General features: G+C 38.7%; 1 pseudogene; it reads right to left on the reverse strand.

Annotated features, from left to right (window-relative positions):
* Positions 1-789: 789 nt before the first annotated feature.
* LOC149122287 (cancer-related nucleoside-triphosphatase pseudogene) lies at positions 790-1,257 on the reverse strand (annotated as a pseudogene).
* Between the last annotated feature and the right edge of the window lie 5,777 nt (positions 1,258-7,034).

The raw sequence follows: 7,034 nt of genomic DNA on the forward strand, positions 1-7,034 counted from the left end.
TCCTATGGACTGACATCTTCTATGGGAATGAGAGGAAACAATGCACAGTTGGGGAGCTTCCTGTCCAAGCTGGCTTCCCTGCACAGGAATCCTCAGACCCAAAATCCAATGTGTCTAACCTAGTAGTTGTGCGAGAGTTTTAAAAAAAATCATGAATATGGAATTAAAAGATGAATTTTACTACAAAAACTTTATGGTCCATGCAGTTTTTCATAATACACATTTTTCTATGAACTTTTTCCAGTTTATTTTTATATTAAAAAATAAGCAAAAATAATAGGAAAAGAAAAAACTGTTGCCTTTTGAATACTAGTTTTAAAGAATCAAACAACTGCTATCATTTTAAGTTGTATGAGCTAGAAGCTCCACTTGCAGAGAAATGTAATTTTCATGACATGCAAAACTGATGAAATTGTGAAGATTAAATGGTCAACAACCCTTTCCCTGAACACAGTTATAAACTTCAACAAGGGTGAATTCCATCTAATACTCTGAAAATCATTTCTGATTTCATAATTTACCAAAATCATGCACATGGCTGCAAGAGGAAATAAACAGAAACCTTTAGGCATAAATGAGCCACAAAGGATTGTTAATCTTGTATAGTCAATCCAGCACTAAGGCGAGTTTGATCTTTTAAACATTTTATGGAAAACAGCTGTCAAAGTTTCTTTGGAAAAGTCCCCAAGATCTCTTAAACCCTAAGGCATAAAACCTTGACAGTCCTTTGGACTGAGCACTTCCCCACGTGAAGGACGCCAACTTACTCTCTGCTGTTCTGGGCACTTATCACAATACTGGCAGAAGGTGGTTTCTGCTGTCCTTGGGACACGGAACACTTTTGCGTCACTTCCGTTTCTTACCTCCTCCGCAAGGGCCAGAGGTTTTTCCTTGGGACTGGGATTGTGTTGATGATTATGGTTCCCAGGGTAGACAGAGTTTGATGAATAGAGAATTCTCTTTTACTAATTTCATCAGCGCCACACTCCCTCTTCCTTGGGCTGCTGCTGGAAACAGTTCCTCATTTGGGAGGCGCCAACCGCCCGAAAGAAATCTGATCAACTACCTACTGTCCAGTTTGACATGCACGTTTTCCAGGAGGCTCTGACCCAGCATGTGACATCAAATCCTCTTCTTCTCCCTCCCTGTCGGGCTTCTTCTATGTAAACTTCATCCCCAGGAAGAGAATTTCAAAACCTCATGGGTTTTCTGGATCGGTGTTGTTTTTCCAATCACTGAGAGCCCCTTCAGGAACATGTGTCAGTCATTCTGGTGGTCTGGGGTCAGGGTCCCAGTTGGAGCTCTTAGTCTAGGCTTAGGATTTCAGGCAGAACCTACCGGCCATGTACAGCAAGCCCCTCTTTCCAAGAACTTGAAGATTCCTCATAAACATGGGTTGAATTAATTTCTTGTATAAATGTTATTCAATTCCATTTTCCACAGAATTTCTGAAGCACCTTTATGTGTGTGTGTCTCTCTGTGTGTGTATACATACTTATGGACATAAAATAAGGCAATAAGGCTTTATACATATTTGTTATATTTTAGTAAAGAAGAAAAGGAAGATAAATATGCAATATGAGGAAAAGGAAAATAGACAACATAATATAATGTCATTTTCTTATAGACTCAAAAACAAGTTTCCATCAACTTGATTATTAGCTCTTTATAGGAGAAATGAGTAAGGCCTAAATAACAGAGTTTCTGGAACCAATATTTACTTCACCTTTAGATACTTAGTTAATACAGAAATCTGAAAATAAAATCTGAAAACTGTTTATTGAGCAAAAATATAAAAATCAAATTGTGTATATCCATTCAATAAAACCTAGGCATAATTCCTTGATTTAGTATAGATACAAAATAAGGATGACCCTAAAGACATTGGCAAAAGAAACTATAAAAAAGAATTATCCTCCAATATTCAAATGCTGTTGTGTGACAGAAAACATAGACTTATTCTGTGCAGCTATAGAAGTATAATAATGAATAAGTGAATCTTGCTAGAACATAGTGAATAACTTCTTAACATTTCAAACTAGTTCAAACTTCTTAATTATTGCAAACAAATTTCTTATGATGCAGCAGTTATGATGTTGCTTGGGATATCTACATCCCATATAGAAGTGCTTGGATTCAAATGCCAGCTCCACATTCAAATCTAGTTTCCTGCTAATATGCCCCCTGGGAGGTAGCAGATGATGGCTCAAGTACTTGGGTCCCTAACACCCACATCAATCACCTCTGGGTAAGAGACCTAGATTGACTTTCAGACTCCTGACTTCAGTCTAGCTCAGTATTGGTTGTTGCCAGCATTTGGGGGAGTGAGCCAACAAATGAAAAAATCTCTCTCTCCTTCTCTCTCTCTCTCAGTCTGTCTTTCAAATAAATAAAAATAATCTTTCATAAAAATTAAATCTTGACTTTATCAGTGCTGTTTGCCATCACTGAATGTGAAGAATCCAGCATCCTTCTCTCCACACCAAAAAAAAAAAAAAAAAAAAAAAAAAAGAATCCACTTGAGTCTTAGGAATTTTACAAACAGATTTATACATTTGAAAAATTGTGTATTTGTTTTTAAAGTATATTTTAGTGGAAATTTTCTATTCTGCAAATTTTTAACATTTTCTACATTCACTTCAATTGTAGACATTATATACAAACACATATATACTATTTTTCCTTGAACACAGAGATGTTACTGTAAGAGTGAGGGATTCTTGAAGATGATCATAATGTGGGGAAAGAAGTGTACATTGTCATTTAAATGGTATGATTCAATGAAGCATATTTATAACTAAATACCAAATGATATGACATCCACACAGTTTTTATACTCTATGTATTAACTTCCACAATTAAAAAAAGCATGTGATATTTGTCTTTTTTGGGTCTGATTTATTTTACTTATGTATTTGACCACTGAGTGATAAATTTGCCTGTGAGACAATCAGCATATCATATTTCTCAAGTACTTGTCCATGTTTATTTCTAAAATATTGAGAAATGTTACTCATGACAGAATCTTGAAGTCACCCTGGACTCTTTTTTATTTTAAGATTTATTTATTTATTTGTTTGAGAGGCAGAGTTACAGATAAGGAGAGTCAGAGTCAGAGAGAGAAAAGTCTTCCATCCACTGGTTCACTCCCCAAATCCCCACAACTGCCAGGACTGGGACAGATGGAAGCCAGGAGTCAGAAGGTTCATCTGGGACTCCCACATGGGTTCAGGGTTCCCTGTAGGAATTAGGCTATCTTCTTCTGCTTTCCCAGGCACATTAGCAGGGAGCTGGAGTGGAAGTGGAGCAGCCAGGACTCATAGAGGATGCTGGTGCAGCAGGCAGCAACTGAACCTCTATGCCACAGTGCCAGATCCTGGACTCTGATTTTTAATTTCACAACATATTCAGTCAAACAGCAAAGCCCATTGACTCTGTCATCAAAATTCATCTGAAATCTATCCATTCTTCACCCTGTTGATTATTTCTATCTTCATTCAAGTCACCACCATCTCTTACCTGGATTGTGTGCTGTAGTAACTTTGAGGTAAGTCTCCCTGCTTCTCATGTTGGCCCCATACTCTATAATCCTAACAGGGCAGTTAAAGTGATCTTTCTAAAAACAGTGTTTAACAAGGGCCAGAGTCCATGGCTGTTTTCCAGCAAAAGCATGCAATGGCACGAATAACCAACCAAGAAAGAAGTTATCAGACTGACTGTAAATTGTGCTGCTTCTCATTTGGTAAAAAATGTTTCAGACTTTTGCTCCATTCATGGAGGTGCTTAGGAAAATCAGATGCTTGGGATTGTAGTACTGGACTACAGAACTAACAGCCATCAATAGGAAAAACAGGTTTATGAGAAACAAACTGGAAATAAGAATGTCAGCTAGATGATTGCAGCCAGATTTCTCTGGTTGCTCCCACATTCTAGATTTCCCAGAAAGGTTATGAGTGAGTGAGCACTTAAGTTCATTTTCTATGTAATGGTCTATCCTTTTACAATCATCAAACAAGAGAAGCCAGAGACTACACCATTCATTATGAATCACCTCTGATCCAAATGTCACTGATGGTAATGTTAACTCAGTATTTGAAATAGGCTAAAACAGTGTTTAAATCATACCTATCAGCTTACAACTTAGTGTAGGGGAATTTGATTATCTCTGGAGAAGGAAAACAGAAGATAATCTCTTGGTACCTCTGACTGAAGGCAACCTGCTTTTGGGAATTAAATTGTTTTGTTCTTGAGTAGAGAGTCATCAATTATCAGTTAAGGGTGGTTTACAGACATCTTCTTAAATAAAAACCACATGAAGCAAGAGCCAGGTTTGTGGTAAAGCAGCAGATAAAGCTGCCACTTGTGATGCCAGCATTCCATAAAGGCGTTGATTCAAGTCCTGGCTGCTCCATTTCTGATCCAGCTGCCTGCTAGACAGCCAAAGGAAGAACTTTAGGGGCTTAGGTCCCTGTACCTATGTGGTAGACCCAAAAGTTCCTGGATCCTGTTTGACCTGGCCCAGCTCCAGCCGTTATGGCCATTTGGGGAGTAAACAAGTAGAAGATTCTCTGTCTCTCCCTCTCTGTGTAACTCTGCTTTCAAATAAATAAAATAAATCTTTAAAAATAAGCTGATTGATTAATTTAAAAAAAAAACCACATGAACCACAGCACTTGTTATGTTAGGAGCAATTTTCCTTTCATTTTCTGGATTTTGCAGTTAGTGTTAGACACAAGAATATTGATGGTAGAAGGGGAAAACAGAGGGCTGTTGGAAAAGATCAGCACAACCTAATGCCAGACCCACCTGTGTTTCTCCAGTTTCCCTAATGGAACCCCTACTTACGCTGGAGCCTAGAACTGCTCCCTATTTTCATTTTAGTGCATTGAGCCAGACGTTCTCACTTGGCATAGCTATCTGATGGTATATCTTGGTGGTATATGGGTCTACCATTCAAGAGGGCTGTCCTTCTCCACAAAGAGATCAAACAGAATTACAATGAAATACTCAGGAGGAAGTGAACACATCTTAAGAAATTTCTTTTCTCTTATATCCAACTTGTAATATTAGCATTTGCATTTTAAGTATTTTTCTTCCATGCTCAAATTTTTCTTCAGCAGTTTCCTGAAATTACAGTTAGTCTGGAATTTGTTTAAATTCTTAAACATTGTTTTTCTTAAATACCTACACCTAAGATCTCCCCAGGGAACTGTGAATTTGTAACATATCTGAACATAAATGATACTAAGAGTTAGTTGCCAGGCCACTGCCCTGGCTCACTTGGTTAATCCTCCTCCTGTGGCACCAGCATCCATATGGGCGCCAGGTTCTAGTCCTGGTTGCTCCTCTTCCAGTCCAGCTCTCTGCTGTGGCCCAGGAGGGCAGTGGAGGATGGCCCAAGTGCTTGGGCCTCTGCACTCACATGGGAGACCAGGAGGAAGCACCTGGCTCCTGGCTTCAGATCGGCGCAGCGCCAGCCGTAGTGGCCATTTGGAAAGTGAACCAGCAGAAGGAAGACCTTTCTCTCAGTCTCTCTCTCTCACTGTCTATAACTATACCTGTCAAGTAAATTAAAAAAAAAAGAGATAGTTGCTAGGCCAAGTTTCTTTACATTTAGAGGGTTGCAAATGGAGTTAGCAGTGATATTTTCTAAGTATAATTGTAAATATAGCTCTTTACTCTGCAGTACAGAGATGATTCCATCCTCGAGATTTCTGACACACTGTTTCTGGTATTCCTACCCACATCTCAGTCCCAAGAGTCTGGAGTAGTCAGCTAAATCATCTACCATGACTTTTGTTTTGGTTCCAGCAATTCAGCCTTTGCTATGGTTCCCAGCACTGCCTCTATCTCCTTTGTCATCTAATTTTTCGAAACCAGGCTTACTGAGGATTTGAAGCTCTGGTATTATAAAGCCAAATAGCCATATCCATTCAGATTAGATGACTAATCTGAATGATTAGACAAGAAATTAACACTTGAGATACTTCTCATCATTCTCTACATTATCCCTATCTCAGTCAAAATGCATGTGGAGAAGATAACTCTTTGATAAAAGGAAAAAGTCAATTTCTTCACATTTCGGTGAAGATCATGTTATACACGGTTGATTGGGGAAATCTGTCTGATCTGGATGGAAGCTGGAAGTGTAGAGATTCTCTTTCCTGACTCCTTTGATAGTTTGTATTGGCTACATAATTAGATTTTTTTCTACACATCCCTCAATTTTGGCCAATATAACCTCCATTTACTTACTTTCCACATACACAAAATACTAGTTTCCTCTAGTGTGTCTAATTCACAAAACCACATTCTGTGAAGTTTCCTTACAAAAAGACTCCCTGACTTCAGAGTAACAGACTCTGCAAGGTTTGTCTGCCCACTAAGATGATCATTATGGTTCACAGATTCCCTGGTTTAGGAGAGACAAACAAATTTCCATGGATATGGCCTGGTTGTTGTTCCATACTCACCCTACCACACCCCACCCCTGCCTTAGGTGATTTGCTTATCTCATTTATGCCCAAGTTGATTGTGTCTCATGATAACTTTTCCTTATTGTTAAGGCACCAAGCTATATACTTCTCTTTTTAAAAAGATTTATTGATTTGGTTGAAAGAATCAGAGAGAGAAAAGGAGGAAGGGAGGGAGAGAGGGAGGAAGAGAGAGAGAGGGAGAGAAAATGAGAAATATCATCCATTTGCTGGTTCATTCCCCAAATGCCCAAAACATCCCAGGCTGGTCAATTCCTAAGCCAGGAGCCTGGAACTCCACTCAGTTCTCCCATGTGAGGCAATGACCCAAGTACACAGGCTATTTTCTGCTGCTTTCCTAGGCATACTAACAGGGAGCTGGATCAGAGTAGCCAAGACAAGAACTTGCACTCTGATATAGGATGCCAACATTGTAAGTGGCAGCTTAATTCTCTGTGCCACAACATTAACCCTTAACAGAAATATACTAACATAATCCTGTGAAATTTATCATGATAAAATATAAAATGTTAAGACAAAAAAGTATTGCTTGTTGTTATC

This window comes from Oryctolagus cuniculus, chromosome 14, assembly GCF_051225735.1.
Source record: "Oryctolagus cuniculus isolate XC-2025 breed Fujian yellow rabbit chromosome 14, ASM5122573v1, whole genome shotgun sequence".
Lineage (NCBI taxonomy): Eukaryota > Metazoa > Chordata > Mammalia > Lagomorpha > Leporidae > Oryctolagus > Oryctolagus cuniculus.